Below are 19,747 nucleotides of genomic sequence, written 5' to 3' on the forward strand. Positions count from 1 at the left end.
CTGTTCTAGAAATCTCCATTACGAGGAGTGCCTCCATGCCTGGCAGTATCTTTAACTCCTACAGCTGGTCTCGGGGATATCTTCCTTCGATCATGACTTCTTGTAATATCGGTACCCTGAACTGGGTTCAAGATTACTCGATCTTTTGGCAGGCTCACCATCATCCATGTCTTGCACTTTCCACCAGTCTTCTTTTTCTGTCTCTGTATCTTCTGAGACATCATCCCTCCTTTCTCGAGAAAATAAGTGATTGTTGCCCCGTCATCCCTGGTCAGGATGGTCTGTTTGAAACTCTGTTGTTTGGATGATGTCATCCTTTGGTGAACCACTGATTACTGCAACATCTCTGTTCTAAGTAGCTGGAGTCAATATCTTCCCGAGGAGTAAGACATTCCCTGACATATCTCTCACCTCTGTAACTTGAGGTCTGGGGGAGGTTTTCCTTTCCATCCCTGACTTCTTGTAAACATTGGTTTCTGAACTTCGTTCACTTCAGAGCCTTCTGAACAGACAGGATGGTCTCTGTTCCTGTAGTGATCCATATCCCGAGGAGTAACTCCATCCCTGACATATCTCACCACTGTAACCGGTCTGGGGGAGGTCTTCCGTTGGATCATGACTTCTTGTAACAGCGGTTCCCGAACAAGGGATGGAGTCACTGATTTGGTTTCTACAACCCTAAATCTTCAGTTTTCGGAAAGAATTTCTTCATCACCTGCATGAATCACTGTTTCCCTGTATTTCATCCCATCCATTCTCTCTGTCTCTTTATAAACTGTGGGCAGGTCAAACTCCTGGGGGAATGTGAGTGGGTCATCGTGGGGTGTTGCCAATCTTCTCGTGTTTCTCACTCTCCCCATGCTTGTCAGGGGAGTCCTGGTTCCTATGCTAGGTCCCGGAGTCCGCTGCACCTTCTCGTGCTTCAGACTCATTTAATCACCAGGTTCTCAGCCTTAGTGAATAATCCATCCCGCTTCTTCTGTCGTCATGCATACAGGGGTTGAACATGAAGGTTGGGGCAGTCGGGTGGTTGTGAGAGCTCCTCCTCAGCTAGCTTTCAGCCTGGGGGTGGTTGTCGGCTGTGAACGAGGTTGCTCCGAACAGCTGGGTACTCTGGACTGTCCTCCAGTTTTCGGCCTCGATGTCAGCGCTGCATCTCAGAGGGTTTCCTGTCCGGGCTGATTCGCACCTCTACAGAACACTTCCTGTCTGGTCCCATCTCTGGTTCCTCCAGCTGCATCATCTCTATAGAAGACCTCCTGTTCTAGTCCCATCTCTGGCTCCTCCAGCTGCATCATCTCTAGGACGATCCCTCCGTCCTCTGGTAGAGCCCTGTCTAGAGGGATCCATACCTGGTAGACCTGAATAAAGGGAATCCCCGAGAGTCCTGTCTAGAAGGATCCTCCGACCCTGGTAGAGCCCCGTTAGGAGAATCCCTCCATCCTCTGGTAGAGCCCCTATTTGGGGAGGATCCCTTCTGCCCTCTGGTAGAGACCTGTCTAGGAGTGATCCTCTCCATCTCTGGTTGAGCCTCTGTCTAGGAGTGATACCCCCGTCTCTCTGGTTGAGCCCTGCTAGGAGGATCCCTCCATCCTCTGTTGAGCCCTCTAGGAATCCCTCCCTCTGGTAGAGCTCCTGCTAGGATGTGATCCCCGTCCCTGAAGCCCGTCTAAGATGATCCCTCCGTCCTCTGGTAGAGCCCTGTCTAGGAGGAACCCTCCGTCCCCTTCTGGTAGAGCCTCCTGTCTAGGAGAATCCTCCATCCCCTAGTAGAGCCCTGTCTAGGGTGACTCTCCATCCTCTGGCAGAGCCCCCTGTCTAGGAGGATCCTTCCATCTTCTGGTAGAGCCCTGTCTAGGATGATCCCTCTGTCCCCTGGTAGAGCCCTCCTGTCTAGGAGAAATCCTCCATCTTCTGGTAGAGCCCTGTCTAGAATGATCCTCCTCAGCCCCTCTGGTAGAGCCCTGCTCCAACATGATCCCTCCATCTTCTGGTAGAGCCCTGTCTAGGAGGATACTCCTTCCGCCTTCTGGTAGAGCCTGTCTAGGATGATCCCTCTGTCCCCTGGTAGAGCCCTGCTCAGGAGAAACCCTCCAACTTCTGGTAGAGCCCTCCTGTCTAAGATGATCCTCGTTCTGGTAGAGCCCTGTTGATCCTCGGTAGAGCCCTTGTCTAGGAGGATACCTCTGTCCTTTGGCAGAGCCCTGACTAGATCTCCGCCCTCCGGTAGAGCCCTGTCTAGAAGCGATCCTCCTCCGCAGAGCCCCGTTCAGAGAATCCCTTCCATCCTCTGGTAGAGCCTTCTGTCTGGAGGATGCCTCTGGTAGAGATCCGGTCCAGGAGGATCCATCCTGGTGGAGCCTCTGTAGGAGGATCCACTCTGGCAGAGACTGTTCTAGGAGGATCTTCGTCCCTTAGACCCCGCCCAGGAGGATTCCTCCGCTCCTGGTAGAGCCTCTGTCTAGGGAGGACCCCTCCCGTCCTCTTGGTAGAGCCTCCTGTCTAGGATGTGATCCCGTTCTGGTAGAGCCCTTGCTCTAGGAGGATCCCTCCGTCCTCTGGTAGAGCCCCTTGCTTAGGAGGATCCTCCCTCTGGTAGAGCCGTGTCTAGGGAGTAAATCCCTCCATCCTCTGGTAGAGCCCTGGTCTAGGGGGATCCCTCCTATCCTCTGGTGGAGCCCCTGGCTTAGGAGTGATCTTCCGTCTTCCGGTAGAGCCGTTCTAGGAGGATACTCTCCGTCCCCCTTAGTAGAGCCCTTGCCAGGAGGAACCCTCCGTCCTTCTGGTAGAGCTCCTGTCTAGGATGATCCCTCCGTTCTGGTAGAGCCCCGCTCCAGATGATCCCTCCTCTTCCTCTGGTTGAGCCCTGTCTAGGAGGATCCCTCCGTCCTCCGAGAGCCCTGTTAGGGGATACCTCGTTGGTAACGTCTAGAGAAAATCTGGTAGAGCCCTGTCTAGGATGATCCCTCCGTCCCCTGGGTAGACTTTGGCCCCCAGTAAGATCCCTCCATCTTCTGGTAGAGTCCTGTCTAGGAGGGTATCTCCGTCCCCTGGCAGAGCCCTGCTCTGTGAGGATGACATCCTGGACCCTCCAGGATGATAATCTGCAGAGCCCCCTGTCTAGGAGTGGCTGTCTTCTGGGAGACGTTTAGGGGGATCATCTCTGGTAGAGCCCCCGTCTGGGAGGGAGATCCCTCCGTCTCTCTTGGTTAGAGCCCTGTCTAGGAGGATCCTTCTCGTCCTCTGTAGAGCCCTGTTAAGATGATCCCTCCGCTAGAGCCCTGTCTAGGAGGAACCCTCCATCTCTGAGTAGAGCTCCTGTCTAGAGGGGATACCCGTGGTAGAGCGTCTAGGAGGATTCCCCTCGTCCCTCGGTAGAGCCTGTTAAGGATCCCTCTGTCCTCTGGTAGAGCCTCCTTGCTCCAGGAGGATCCCTCGCCCTCTGGTTGAGCCCTCCTGCTCTAGGAGGATCCCCTCCCATCTCTGGTAGAGACCTGTCTAGGAGGATCCCTCCGTCCTCTGGTAGATGGCCTGTCCTAGGATGATTCCTCCGTCCCCTCGGTAGAGCCCTGTTAGAGGAGGATTCTTCACCGGGTAGAGCCCTGTTAGGAGACTCCCCTGTGACTTGCTGCAGGGGTGATCCCCTCGTCTCTGGTAGAGCCCCTGTCTAGGAGAAACCTATCCTCTGGTTGAGCTCCTGTCTAGGAGGTAGGCATTCCTCCGTCCTCCGAGCCAGGGAGGATCCTTCTTCTGGTAGTGAGTGCCAGGAGGATGACGTAGACACTCGTCCCCTGAGAGCCCTGCTAGGAGAAACCCTCCATCTTCTGGTAGAGCACTGCCAGAGGACTCCTCTGTCCCCTGGCAGAGCCCCTTGCCTAGGAGAACTCCTCCACTCCTCTGGTGGAGCCCTGCTCCAGGAGTGATACTTGTCCTTTGTAGAGGCCCTGCTCCAGGGATGATCCTCCGCCCTCTGGTAGAGCCCCCCTGCTTTAGGAGGTGATTCCTCTCTCCTCCGACTCTGTCTAGAGGGACCGTCCTCTGGTTGAGCCTCTGCCTAGGGAGGATCCCTCCGTCCTCTGGTTGAGCCCTGCTCAGGATGATCCTCTCCGTCCTCTCTGGTAGAGCTCCTCCCTCGTCTAGGATGATCCCTCCTTCCTCTGATTGAGCTCCTGTCCTGGAGGGATACTCTCCTGTCCTCTGGAGAGTGGAGATCCCGTCCCCCGGTAGAGCCTCTTAGGAGGTGACCCTCGTCTCTGGTAGAGCTCCGAAAGATTATTGGTGGAGGAGATATCCTCCTCCCTTGGTATGAGCCTGTCATAGATCCCTCCGTTTGGTAGAGCCCTCTGTCCAGGGGGATTACTCTGTCCCCTCCGGGTGCAGAGTCCTGTCCAGGAGGAACCTCATTTCTGGCAGAGCCCTGTCTAGAGAGATTCCTTCCCCGGTTGAGCCTCTGTCTAGGAGTGAATCCCGCCTGGCGAGACTCCTCGTCTAGGAGTGATACCTCCGTGGGACCCTCTTGTTAGGATGGTATCCCTCCGTCCTCTGGTAGAGCCCTGTCTAGGAGAGGATTCTCTGTCCTCCGGTAGAGCCCCTGTCTAGAGGATCCCTCCATCTTCTGGTGGAGAGCCCTGTCTAGGAGGATCCTCCGTCCTCTGGTTGAGCCCTGTCTAGGAGGACCCCTCCGTCCTCTGGTTGAGCCCTGTCTGAGGAGGACCCCTCCGTCCTCTGGTTGAGCCCTGTCCCCAGGGGATGATCCCCTCCGTCCTCTGGTAGAGCCCTGTCGTAGGATGATCCCTCCTTCCTCTAGTTGAGCCCTGTCTAGGAGGAGTACTCCGTCCTCTGGTAGAGCCCCTGTCTAGGAGGATTCCTCTGTCCTCCGGTGAGAGCCCTGTCTATGAGATCCCTCTGTCCTCTGGTAGAGCCCTGTCTAGGAGAATCCCCTCCATCCTCTGGTAGAGTCCTATCGAGAGGGATCCCTCCGTTCTCTGGTGGCAGCCTTGTCTAAGAGAATCCTCCGAATCCTCTGGTAGAGCCCTGTCTAGACGGATCACCCATCTTCTGGTGGAGAGCGCTGTTTAGGAGACCTCCATCCTCTGGTTGAGCCCTTTCTAGGAGGATACCGCCATCCTTTGGTAGAGCCCCTGCTCTAAGATGATCCCTCCTTCCTCTGGTAGAGCCCTGTATAGGGGGATTCCTCTGTCCTCTGGTAGAGCCCTGTCTAGGAGAATCCCTCCATCCTCTGGTAGAGCCCTGTCTAGGAGGATACTCTCCGTCCTTTGAGTAGAGCCCTGTCTAGGATGATCCCTCCGTCCTCTGGTAGAGCCCTGTCTAGGAGGATCTCATCTGTCCTCTGGTAGAGCCCTGTCTAGGATGATCCTCCGATCCTCTGGTAGGATGAGCCCTGTCTAGGGGATCCCTCTGTCCTCTGGTTGTATTCTATTGATGTTAGTCACTGACTCCTGCAACTGAACCATAACATGAGTTATTTCAGAGTCTTCAGAGTGGTCTCTTACTAAGATCAGGTTGGTTCATCATCCGCCCCTTGTGAGTCGAGGGCCAGGGACATCACTCTGCGAGGCAGAGGATTGTGGAAGTTGGAGTTTCTGATGGTGGATGCTCTGTGGGATTGGGTTCCAACTCTGTAGGTCATTTGGAACTGCCTCGGAGCCCGATGTGGAGTGGTTGTTGATGACGTCATGGCTTTGTGCTCGAAGAGCCCCGTTTTGTTCTTGGAAGGATCCTTGGCCAGTCTGGAATGCCTTCATCAGCTCCCGGACAGACATTGTCTCCTCCAGCCTCTCCGTCTGAGACCGGGGGATTTCGGAGATCTGGGAAGCTTGGGAAGATCTGGCATCTGGGGCTCACCCCGTCTCCTTAGTGATGGTGATGAAAGTGTGTATTCTGAGGGACTGGCGCCTGCGCAGGCTTTCGCTTCAGCCATCCTCCCCCTCTTCCTCAACCTTCTTTTGCAGAGCTCTCACTCTGTCCTTTATGGAACCGATTGGGGTTTCCACGACCAGGGGCGACACTGGGGGCTCCATGGCTGGGGTTGGTCCAGAAGGCCCAGACCAAGTCTCAGACCCAGACCCGAGCCCAGACACCCCAGTACGACATCCCAATCCAGGGTTGCAGACGGTTTTAACTCAGTCCCGGGCTCCACTCCAGGTCCAGACCCAGACACCACTAAGCAGGCTCCAGACCCCAGACACCACTCCAGGCTCAGACCCAGACACCACTCCAGGTCCAGACCCGACACCACTCCAGGTCCAGACCCAGACACCACACTCCAGGCTCAGACCCAGACACCACTCCAGGCATAGACCTGGGAACCACTACAGGCTCAGACCCGGAAACCACTCCCGGCCTCGGCTCCCCCCCAGAACAACATCTCCATCAAGGGACTCCTCAGGAGCTCATCTCTTTCCAGCTCACCTCGGAACTGATGCATCCAGAACGTTCCCTGTCCCTCCAACTTCTTCCTGATTGGCTTTTTGATCTCCAGGAGGATGCATGCGTTTGCCTTCCGCTTGGGAACGACCCTTCATCTAATCTCTCCTGGACTATGCTGTCCTGCAGTGGGCAACTGGTTACGCTAGATGTCTCTTCTAGGTGCGGTTCTTGCCTCCACTGAGGGGAGATACCGTACCTCGACATTAATCCTCCTAACCTCTTTGGTTATTGTAGAGAAGTCTCTCCTCTGAATGCTAACTTCTTGTAGTACCGGCTCCTGAACATCAGAGGGAGTCATGGCTTTGCTTTAGTTCTGGAGAGAGAAGAACGCACTCCTCGTCCTCCATTTTGGACATCTTTGCAGTACCTTCTCTTTGTTGTTTGTGAATCCAGTATCATCTCCCCCTCGTAAAATATCTCCGACACTTCTCCAGATCCTCTTTCACCTGTTCCATGATCTCAAACGGCTCCCGGGTTCCTCCTCATCCCTGTCCTTCCTCCTCACTTCCTCCTCCCCCTCTTCCTCTATCCGAAGAGCTTGGGTGTTCAGTTTACGCTTGTCGTCAAGATGGCGAGACATCTTGATGAGGGTCGTGTTTCAGCGGAGACCTCTGGAGAGGAGGTCAGGGCTGGCCAGCATGGCTGGGTCTAGCACCTGATTGGTTTCCAGGCAGCGTGTAAGTCTCTGTCGAATCCCGTCGTCGTCTTCATTTTGAGAAAAAGGAGGAAACCAAACCAAAGGTGTAAAAAGAACATAGGGGGTGGATGGAGTGAAGGGGAAGAGAAGACATCGGAAAACCGTGGTCAGGGTAGAACATATCACAGGATATCTTCTGTTCAAAAACAGGCAAAAAGGGAAAGCAGCCAGATTCGACGGAAGAGGAGTGGTGAGTTCTCAGAGGAGGGGTGGGTAGGGAGGGAGGGGAGGAGGGCAGCAACAGCAGAAGCGAAGCAAAACAGAAGAGAAATAGAACAGGACGGAGGAAAGATATGGGCAAGAAATAAACCTGTCGATACATATTGGTGTGTTTGACTGCACATTCATAGACATGACACAGGAAGTTCAACAAAAAGAAGTAGTCTAAACACAACAGGAAGTAGTCTAAACACAACAGGGAAGTAGTCTAAACCTTACAAACAGAAAGAAGTAGAAATAAAAATGAAAGCGAGCAACACAGAATGACTAGGGTTGAAGTTAATTCCATTTATATTCTAGTCAAATCCAGGAAGTACACTGAAAATGTGGAATTTCAATTCGTGCTTAACTTTCTGAATTGACTGTTTGAATTGAAATGGAATTGACCCCAACCCTGTGGAACCAATGGAGGAAGAAAAAACTGATTGGTTTCACGCAAACAAAGATCTCAAGATTGTTCTCAAACATGAAGGGTCCACTGACAAAAAGCAAACAGAGAGAAAAGAGCAAGAAGGTTTCTCGCTGCCATGTAAACTACTGATAGCTAACTGTCAGGAATTCTTAAGTAAATCGAAAACATATGGGGGAGAAACTATATATAAATACATAAAACCTCAGTTAATCTTAATATATATATAAATACATAAACCTCAGTTAATCTTAATATATATATATATAAATACATAAACCATAGTTAATGTTGTAAATCAAATCTTATCAATAAAACTATATATAAATACATAAAACCTCAGTTAAGTTGTAAATACATATCTTATCAGTAAAACTATATATAAATATATGTAGAAAACCTCAGTTAATGTTGTAAATAAATATCTTATCTTGCCGTTTTTGGTTTGTCAACTATTAGGTGTGTTTTGGAAGCATCCAGAAAAATGCTTCATTAGAGGAAGTTCAGTGATCTAAGAAAAGATACCAGTGATATAACAGGCTAATGAATTGATAACGAGAAAATATACCAGTGATATAACAGGCTAATGAATTGATAACAGAAAATATACCAGTGATATAACAGGCTAATGAATTGATAACAGAAAAGATACCCGGTGATATAACAGGCTAATGAATTGATAACCAGAAAAGATACCAGTGATATAACAGGCTAATGTGAATTGTATAAAGAAAAGATACCAGTGATATAACAGGCTAATGAATTATTAACAGAAAAAAGATACCAGTGATATAACAGGCTAATGAATTGATAACAGAAAAAGATACCAGTGAAATAACAGGCTAATGAATTCGATAACTTAAGAAAAGATACCAGTGATATAAACAGTGTAGCTAATGAATTGATAACAGAAAATATACCAGTGATATAACAGGCTAATGAATTGAGTAACAGAAAGATACCAATGATATAACAGGCTAATGAATTGATGAATCCAGAAAAGAGTTACAGAGAACATACACACATACATGCAGGCAGAATCACACACACACACGAACACTTACACATACAGATTCGGATATGCACATACACAGACTAACAAATGTATAGTGTATGTGTGAGCTGTTATTTTCATGCAGAGCAAAGAAAGTGTTTCAGCAACCATGAAAGTAAAATAAAGGAGTGATCGGACAAAAATAAACAGAAAATTCACATTATATGAATTCCTTCTTTGAATTCATTCCAGGCAAGCAAAAATCTGGAATGAATTGACGTCCGTTAACATATTGTCATCGTACAGTGTAAGTTTCAGTCATCCAAATACATTTAAATAACTGGAGGTTATATATTCACATTGGAAGTGCCATGGCATATATATGTAATCTCAAGCATTCATACAGTATTCTCAAGTACATAATAGCAAGTTCTCAAGCATTCATAAAGTACTAAAGCATTCATCTTTGACTTCCTATAGCGTTGATGATGATGATGATGGTTGGAATGGATGAAGGAGGGGATTGAAGGAGGGAGAAACATAATGGGTATTGGAGAGGAAGGGATGCCAACGATACCAGCCATAGATAGCGGCCAGGATCCCACAGGTAACTGGACAAGGTGTTAGTAATATTATATTACTATAGTATAGTGGTCAGGAACCCACAGGTAACTGGACAAGGTGTTAGTAGTATTATATTACTATAGTATAGTGGTCAGGAACCCACAGGTAACTGGACAAAGGTAGTTAGTAATATTATATTACTATAGTATAGTGGTCAGGATCCCACAGGTAACTGGACAAAGGTGTTAGGTAATATTATATACACACAACACGGCTAGTCAAAGCTATTATTGTATGTTAAGCAATCTAAATCATTGGCCTGCGAAGTTTAAAAACGAGCAATGTAATTTAATATGTTCTTCCCTGGGCTAGCAGGTAGTTATGAAGGTTAGATAATGCAGGAGGCTGTATTTGTCACCACCAACAAAAGTAATCATTTCAAAAACAGCTCAGCTTACATTTCTTGTCACTCTTGTCACTCTGTAAAGAAAGTGAGGTTCAAAAAAACATGTGAATACATTCAGCCAATAAACAAAATCAGGTAAAAGTGTTTTAACATTTTATCAAATTTGAACAAGAAGAATGTTCTGAAAAGGTGTAGTTGGTTACCCTCGTCATCTGCGTCTAGGTCTGACAATCAGACTCCTGAATAGGACAATTTGAGGACAGAAATAAAGAAGGCATTGAGCCAGATCTGTTTTGGGACAGCATTATTCACACTGAGCTACAGATCTGTTTTGGGACAGCATTAAAGTTATTCACTTTGAGTCAGATCTGTTTTAGGACAACATTATTCACATTGAGTCCAGATGTCTGTTTTGGGACAGCGTTATTCACACTGAGCCATATCTGTTTTGGGACAGCATTATTCACACTGAGCCAGATCTGTTTTGGGACAGCATTATTCACATTGAGCCATATCTGCTTTGGGACAGCATTATTCACATTGAGCCAGATCTGCTTTGGGACAGCATTATTCACACTGAGCCAGATCTGTTTTAGGACAGCATTATTCACATTGGAGCAAAGATCTGTTTTTAGGACAGCATTATTCACATTTGAGACAGATCTGTTTTGGGACAGCATTATTCACATTGAGAGCCACAGATCTGCTTTAGGACAGCATTATTCACACTGAGCCAGATCTGTTTTGGGACAGCGTTATTCACATTGAGCCAAGATCTGTTTTGGGACAGCGTTATTCACAGTGAGACAGATCTGTTTTAGGGGCAGCGTTATTCACATTGAGCCAGATCTGTTTTGGGACAGCATTATTCACATTGAGCTAGATCTGTTTTGGGAGACAGCGTTATTCACATTCCAGTCCACGATATGTTCAGCATTATCATTATTTAATGTTAATAGACATTGTGTCCAGTCCAGGTGTGTTCAGCATTATTTAATTTCATTACACATCTGTGTTCAGTCCAGGTGTGTTCAGGTGTCTTACCTTGCAGTAGGTGGGCAGCGTGATGTTCAGGTTGCAGATTGCCTTGTGGGTAAGACTACGGTAGGTGCGGGGCTCGTGAAGGACAGTCTGCCACACGGCTCCTGGGCGCAGTCACGAATCTGTCAATACAATCAACCAATCAACCAATCAACCAATCACTGCTGAAACTCATGGAATCAGGTGAGCGTGGGAATATTAGCAAGGAAAGTGAAAAACATTCTGGTATCGAACTTGATTATACTGTATAATCGAAACTCGTTAAAGAAATACATATCACATGACATACCAGTGTCTGATGTATTCTAAACTTATTAAAATACATACTAAATGATATACCAGTGTCAGATGTATTCTATACTTATTAAAATAAATATAAAATTATATACCAGTGTCACACTTTCCCAGCGTAGAAGAAGTCCATTCAGAACTAAAAACGAAGTGAACAACTACATCACACTTTCCCAGCGTAGAAGAAGTTCAGTAATGGCGTGTTACCTTGATGAAGAGTGCCAGACGGTTCTCTTTGAATGCGTAGAAGCTGAAGACGTGATGCTGTCCACTCTTGGTCAGAGGAACCAGGTTCCCAAAACAGTCAGCAAAGATAGGCTTCCTTCCAATACCTGTAGTAGGGGCAGACAGACAGTAGAGAGTTAGGGTGCAAATCAGTCGCAAAGATAAGCTTCCCTCCAGCACCCGTGAAAGTAGGGACAGACAGACAGACAGACAGACATATGACAGACAGACAGACAGGACAGACAGACAGACAGACAGACAGACAGACAGACAGACAGACAGACAGAAGAGACAGACAAGACAGACAGACAGACAGACAGACAGACAAGAGCTAGGGTCAGACACCAATACTCCCCCTTCTACCTCCCACATCTCTGCTCCGGATCACCTTTGTGAATTCCTCTTGTTGTTCCAGGGTTTCTCACCCCTCACCCCTCCTCCCTCTCCCCTCTCACCTCTACTCCCTCTCTACCCCCCCATTCTCCTCTCCTCCTTCCCCTCCTCTCACCTCTACGTCTCTACTCCGGGCCACCTCTGTGAGTTCTCTTGCTGTTCCAGTGTCTTGTCCATCTTGTCGTCCGTCCGTGCAGAAGCAGCGGGCGTGGCCTCGATGGGGTCCAAAGAGCGTCTTGGCGAAGATGACGAACTTGGCCATGTAGGGGAGCACAGATGATCTCTCTGTACAGCTGGGTAGAGAAACTCACAGCTTCCTGGAGTCTGACGACAGTCTATCAGCCAGAACCTACAGCGCACCCCGGAGGGGGAGGGGGTGGTCAATGGATCAACCAATCTGTCAGTCAGTCTATAAGTCAGAGCCTACAGTAGGCTAGATAATCAATCAATCTATCAAGGATGTAATAGATCAATCAATCATATCCAATGAAGAATCAATCATTCCATCGTTGACTAATCAGGAGGAGGATGTCAGAATGTCAAAAACAACAGACAGATGAAAACACACCAGTTTCACTGGAGCCATTACCTTGCTGAGACGTTGGTGGTGAAGGACACACATTGGTTGATGAAGGTGAGGGGTGGAGCCAGTGATGTCCTCCCATTGGGCAGGAGTGGTTCCACCTAGAACAACACATCAGGATGGAACTCTCTGGTAAATATATTCCAACATATTAATGTGGGTTGACTGAAACCAGGCTTTGATGAATATCGAGAAGGTCAACATGACTACTCAAAATCAATCATTCAGTCAGTTAGTTAATCAACCAACCAGCCAATCAACCAATCAAACAACCAATCAATGGGCAAATCAATCAATCAATCAAAACAGCCAATCAACCAATCAACAGTCATTTCCTACATACCAGTGATACTCGCAGAGCAGACGAGAGTGGGCGTGTCTCCTCCGAAACACGTTGGCTGTCCCGTCATTCGGTCGAGCTCTTGGGGACATGGGGATCGTCATGGTGATTGGCTTGTGGAACTTCACGCCTCCTGGGCTCCAAGGTAACGATGGGGCTAAACGTAGCCTTGTTACCCAGAATTCTCTTTACCAGGTCTACGCTGATTGGCTGGGCCTAGGAGGAAGTGGACAAAAGTTAGGAAGTAGAAACAACAAACTTGAAAGTGTTCAGTTGTCGTTACCAAATACATTTTTGTTGGGCTGAAGACCAACTTGAAAAAAGCTACACACGCACAGACCACCCCCTACCTGTAGTCCAACCCTGATCTTCTTAGTGAGAGCTCCCACTGGGAACACAGCCTGGACCTGAGGTACCAGAGTACTGCTCAACACCCCTCCCTCAGGACCAATCAGTTGGCTGTCCTGCTTGATGCGCGACACCACCGCAAAGTATTGTGGGAAGTCCCTGGTAACAATACGGCAAATCCTCTTCTTCTCCAGCTCCTCAGGAGAGTCCAGCTCTGGAGGACGAACCAATGGGAGGACCGGAGAAACAGGGTCAGATGATACACAAGGACCAATCAGATTGAGCAGTCGGACCTAAATGTTTCCTAATCTTTGGTGAAAGAATAAGGAAGAACGATTGGTAGCTTGGTACTAACATGGCAGTCTGATCCTGTCGCGTCCCTCATGCCTCCGACTTGCTCCTCCTCCCCACTCCCTCCCCCTTTCTCACCTGTCTCATCCCCCCCCATCCACTCCCTGTCCTCCCTCCCCTTCCCTTCTCCCTCCCCCATCCAGCTCTCCCCGTCCCACTCCTTCCCACTCATCCCCCGTCCCTCCCCCATCTCCCCTCACTCGTCCATGCCGTTCAGTATTTGGTTGAGTTCCTCCTCAGTGTGTTCACAGTGATGTTCCCTCCAGCTCTCCCCATCTCACTCCTCAGAATCACCAGCTCCCGCTCCGTCCCCGGAGGGCCGCGAAGTGAGGGATCTCCACAATCACCCGGCCTGGAGGGTCAGGAGGTCAGGGGTTAGAGGGTAAAGGTTGTGATGACAGGAGGACGCATTCCATGGAAGAACACACAAAATCACAAGATCAGGGACAAAGAAATCCTGGAGAAATTCCTGGAGGAGATTCAAGCAAACAGAAGGATATGATATTTTGATGATGATGAGGAGGAGGTGGAGGAGGAGGAGGGTCAGGAAAATCACAACATTACAATATGGGGAGGAAAAATCATGGAGTAATGGGATAGAACTGGAAATGATTCAAACTGTAATTCTCAACAACAACAACAACACTGTAACCTAAATGTGGAGAGGGGCTGGGGAGAACATATGACGAGACCAGGGTATATATGATGAGACCAGGGTATATATGGTGAGACCAGGGTATATATGGTGAGACCAGGGTATATATGGTGAGACAAGGGTAGATATGGTGAGACCAGGGTATATAGGGTCTGGCTGGGTGGGGAGTATATATGATGAGACCGGGGTATAAATGATGTCCCATCTCTCTCTCCGTGGTCTCTCCTACCCCAGGAACTTGGTGCCATTAGGCCTCAGCTGTAGTGTGTGAGTTACCCCAGGAACTCGGTGCCAGGAGGCCCCAGCTGTAGTGTGTGAGTTACCCCAGGAACTTGGTGCCAGGAGGCCCCAGCTGTAGAGTGTGAGTTACCCCAGGAACTTGGTGCCAGGAGGCCCCAGCTGTAGAGTGTGAGTTACCCCAGGAACTCGGTGCCAGGAGGCCCCAGCTGTAGTGTGTGAGTTACCCCAGGAACTTGGTGCCAGGAGGCCCCAGCTGTAGTGTGTGAGTTACCCCAGGAACATGGTGCCAGGAGGCCCCAGCTGTAGTGTGAGTTACCCCAGGAACTTGGTGCCAGGAGGCCCCAGCTGTAGTGTGTGAGTTACCCCAGGAACTTGGTGCCAGGAGGCCCCAGCTGTAGTGTGTGAGTTACCCCAGGAACTTGGTGCCAGGAGGCCCCAGCTGTAGTGTGTGAGTTACCCCAGGAACTTGGTGACAGGAGGCCCCAGCTGTAGTATCCTGCTGACCAGACTCTCTCCCTCGTTGAGAGGGGCGGGGCCGTGGGGAGGTGGAGCTTACTGATCCATTACGCAGCACGGGGGGAGAAGAGAACGTCAACACACACACGCGGGCGTACACACATTACACACACACATGAACGAGCACACGTACACACAGACACACTCTCTCTCTCTCTCTCTCTCTCGTCCACACTCCCCACTCCCCTCTCCGTCTTACCCGAGGAACTGTGCCCGGTGGGGGCCGACCTCAATGATGCGTCTGCCAGCCCCCTCTCCCTCCACCATGGGGGCATGGACGCCAGGCGGTGCCTCTTCACCAGGCGGCACGTCACCAACGCGTCGGAGCGGAACACTTCCTGGGCGGCACGATGATGCGCAGCCCGGTGACGGCAACCACGCATGGCCCCGCCCCTGGCGTCCACCATGAAACTGACCAGGAAGCTGAGGGGAGAGGAGGAGAGGAGGGAGAGGGGTAAGGAGAGGGATAGGGAGAATGAGGGAGGGAAAGGGAGGGAGGGGAGGGGAGATGGAGAGGGATTAGGGAAGGGGAGAGGAGATGGAGAGGAAGAGGGAGTAGGGAAGGGAGAGATGGAGATGGAGTGAGAGGTAGAGGAAAGGGAGTAAGGAAGGGGTGAGGAGAGGAGAATAGAGGGAGAGGGAAAGGGAGAAAGGAAGGGGTGAGAGAGGAGAGGAGATATAGAGGGAGTAAGGGGAAGGGGTGAGGAGAGGAGATGGAGAGGGAGAGGGAGAGGGGAAAGGGAGTAAGGAAGGGGGTGAGGAGAGGAGAGGAGATGGAGAGGGAGAAAAGAGAAAGGAAGAGGAGAGGACATGGAGAGGGATTAAGGAAGGGGAGAGATGGAGATGGAGTAGGGAGAGGAGAGAGGGTGTAAGGAAGGGGTGAGGAGAGGAGAGGAGAGGAGAGGAAGAGGGAGTAGGGAAGGGGAGAGCAGAGGAGAGGAGATGGAGAGGGAGAAAAGAGATAGGAAGAGGAGAGAGACATGTAGAGGGATTAGGAAGGGGAGAGATGGAGATGGAGTAGGGAGAGGGAGAGGGTGTAAGGAAGGGGTGAGGAGAGGAGAGGAGACGGAGAGGGAGTAGGGGAAGGGGAGAGGAGATGGAGAGGGAGTAAGGAGAAAGGAAGGGAACGGAAGGGGAGGAGTAAGGAAGGGGAGAGGAGAGGGAGGAGGGTAAATGGGGAGAAGGGGGTTAAATGGTTGACCTGTGAAAGTGTGTTTCCACCACCATTTCTTTCATAATTTTACAGACATAAAAAGATCTCACCATGTGGAACGGAAAAAAATGATCTGTCGGCATTTCTACAACAATACCAAAACTTTCCATCGCAGATGTCGTGAGTTTCATTTTATACGGTGTGACTTTACTCGCATTAAAACTGTGGATGGAAACGTGGTTAGTGACATTGTTGTGAAGTGAGACACAGACCGTTTATAAAAGTCCGAGCACTATCATGTTCCTCAATTGATTCAGCACCATTTCAGCAGAGACTCCTAGGTTATCTCGACGCAGCGCGCTCGGAAGCACCGACTTGGTAACCGCAGTCAAACAAAAGTCAAACGACCAAAGTTGCTGCATAACCTCCTTCAACGAATGACAGAACATCTCCGATATTTGGCAAAATCGAGTGAATGATTATACAGTTAGTAGATCGGCTCATAAATAATGTGGGGATGAAGACTCGGAAATAGTTTAAATATCGAGGACCTTAACAGGAACCAACTCTGTTTAAAAAATATCCATATCTACTCTCGTACCGTTTGTTGATCACACATTCTTTAGCGAAGCTTTCATATGGGCGGCAATACGAGACAGCACAGAGAAGCTCTCTATATGGGCAGCAATACGAGACAGCACAGAGAAGCTCTCATATAGGCAGAAATACGAGACAGCACAGAGAAGAGGGGTGAATGTTATAGTGGTATTTTTGACATAGGCAAGCGATGTGCTTTAACAATGCAACCTATGGGATTACAGAATAAAATTAGGAATTTTCATGCGAGGCAGGAGTCAGGATTTCGGGGTTCAGTGGGATTGGGACTGGACAGGATTATAGCCTAGGTTCCAGAGGGACAGGAGGGGACTGGACAGGATTATAGCCTAGGTTCCAGAGGACAGGAGGGGACTGGACAGGATTATAGCCTAGGTTCAGAGGACAGGAGGGGGGACTGGACAGGATTATAGCCCTAGGTTCCAGAGGACAGGAGGGGACTGGACAGGATTATAGCCCTAGGTTCAGAGGACAGGAGGGGACTGGACAGGATTATAGCCTAGGTTCCAGAGGACAGGAGATAGAACGCTCCTCTTGACAACAGACTTCATGTCTGTGACAGAGATGCCTATGTAGTGAACTGTGACACAGGCCTGTCTGAAGAGTTACAGCGACAGCTCAAAGAGGCACACGTTACTTCCCAGTTCATACTCGTAGGGGTTTCCTGTTTCCTGCATTCGGGTCGCGTGTGCAGTCCTGCAGTGTCAATTATACGTGTGGTTTGAATTCATGGCTGCTCAGTGTGTGAAGTTAAATACGTGGGCTAAAGGCTTCCATGACAACCTGTTCGATAATAGCCTGTTTTATTTGTTACTAATATGCAGCGGTGCATGTTGGGTATTAGGTGGAATTGCATTAGTGCTAGCATTGGGGAAATGTTGTCATTTCCAGGGACTTGTCATTTATTTTATTCGTTTTGGCCAAATGTGAAGAGTGTTCTGGGACAGTCCTGGGATCCCAGGTTAGCAAGTGTTAATCCCTACTCTGGATTCATGCAGACAAAGCATCAGTGTTGGTGTCTGTGTTGGGTGGCAAACTGAAACAGGGACGGAAACAAATGTTGTGTGACATCATTCTGAGATGACATTGATGTGGTGACAGGTGAGGAGAGAACACTGCTGTGTGACCCAGTTCCATTCTATTCACTTCCATTCCATTCTACCCACAGCCATTCCATTCATTCATTTCCATTCCATTCTACCCACTTCCAATTCCATTCTATTCATTTCCATTCCATTCTATCCACTTCCATTCCATTCCATTCATTTCCCATTCCATTCTATCCACTTCCATTCCATTCTATTCATTTCCATTCCATTCTACCTCCACTCTCCATTCCATTTTATCCACATCCATTCCATTCCATTCACTTCCATTCTATTCTATCCACTTCCATTCATTCTATCCACTTCAATTCGATTTTATCCACTTCCATTCCATTCTATTTCCACTTCATTAAACCTGCATCACATCCATTCCATTCTATCCACATCCATTCCATTCATTCACTTCCATTCTATTCTATCCACTTCCCATTATTCCATTCCATTCACTTCCATGGCTATATTCTATCCACTTCATTCCACCTTCAGTTCCAATCCATTCTATTACTTCCATTCTATTCACTTCCATTCCCATTATAATCACTATCCTTCTATTCTTTTCACTTCTATTTCCATTCTACTGACTTCTATTCCATTACTACCAAAATCACTCTACTCCCATTCCAAATATTCCATTCCAAAGTAAGTTCTGAGTTGACAGACAGGTGGACGAGAGGCATTCAGAAGCTATTGTAATACGCTCCAGGAATTTGCTTTCTTTAAGATGGATGAACTTCAAGTAATGATGTGTTAGTACCTCGGTATATCCAACTTACCTTGGATTTCCCTATAGCATTACTAGCCATCTATAGTCTTATTACATGCATATAACTGAAAGATTAGATAGTTTAGGATGTACCCTGGGAGAAGAAGGGGAGCAGCATGGAGAGGTGGAAGTGAAGAACAGGAGGAGGAGGAAAAAAGAGAGGGAGACAGAGAGAGAGAAAAATGAAACAGAGAGAGAGAGAGAATTCACCTCTGTTGTTGGTCTAGGCACGGGGAGTGATTGGGAAGCTAAAGGAAACACACACCATCAGAGAGAGAAAATATTGAGAGAGAGAAACTTAGAGGAGAGGGAAAGAGAGAGTGAGAGGGAAAAGGGAGAGAGGGAGAGAGAGGCAAACAGAGAAAGAGAAAGAGAGAGACAGAGAGCAGAAGAGACAGAGAGAGAGAGACAGACAGAGACACACAGAGAAAGAGAGAGAGAGACACAGAGACACAGAGAGAGAGAGAGAGACAGAGAAAGAGAGAGGAGACACAGAGACACAGAGAAAGAGAGAGACACAGAGACAGAGACACAGAGACAGAGAAAGAGAGAGACAGAGCACGTAGACAGAGAAAGAGAGAGAGAGACACAGAGACACAGAGAAAGAGAGAGAGAGACACAAGAGACACAGAGAAAGAGGAGAGACAGAGACACAGGAGACACAGAGAAAGAGAGAGAGAGACAGAAAGAGAGAGAGAGACACAGAGACACAGAGAAAGAGAGAGAGAGCACAGAGACACAGAGACACAGAGAAAGAGAGAGAGAGACAGAGAAAGGAGAGACACAGGAGCAGAGACACAGAGGAGCGACCGGGGTTAAAAAGACAGAGAAAAGACAAAACACAGCACAGATAGAGGAGGAACATAATAGAAAATGAAGGAGAAATAGAAGTATAAGGGGAAATTAACTTGTTGATTTAGGAGGTGAATCAAACTCTATCTTGTAAAACAGTGAATATTACTAAACATGCACGCCTTGTGTGTGTGTGCGCTGTTGCGGTTTGCATGTTGTGTGTGTGTGTGCATCGGTTATTGCATGCGTGTGTGCGTACTGTGTGCGCAGTGCAGCGTGTGTGTGTGCGCATGTGTAATGCGCGCAGTGTGTGTGTGTGTGCGTACGTGTGTGGGGTGTGCACGGGGGAAAGGGTGTGGTGTGGTGTTGTGTGTGTGTGTGTGTGTGTGTGTGTGTGTGCACCACATCAACTCCAGAGCAGTGAGGCTGATGACAGCACCACGCTGTCCAGGTGCTGCTCCCCAGCTCAGCCTGAAGGAGTCCTTCCTCATTCTCTGACAGATTTACACCTGCTGACCAACACACAAATGCTACTACATCCTGGGATGCAGATCTACTGATCAACAGGTGTGTTTACACAGGTGACTATACAGGTG

At 48.8% G+C, this 19,747-nt stretch overlaps 1 pseudogene; it reads right to left on the minus strand.

Moving 5' to 3' along the window:
- Positions 1-3,678: 3,678 nt before the first annotated feature.
- LOC123739897 (ankyrin-2-like) lies at positions 3,679-17,167 on the minus strand (annotated as a pseudogene).
- Positions 17,168-19,747: the final 2,580 nt, after the last annotated feature.

The sequence above is a fragment of the Salmo salar genome, unplaced genomic scaffold (assembly GCF_905237065.1).
Source record: "Salmo salar unplaced genomic scaffold, Ssal_v3.1, whole genome shotgun sequence".
NCBI classification, from domain to species: Eukaryota; Metazoa; Chordata; class Actinopteri; order Salmoniformes; family Salmonidae; genus Salmo; species Salmo salar.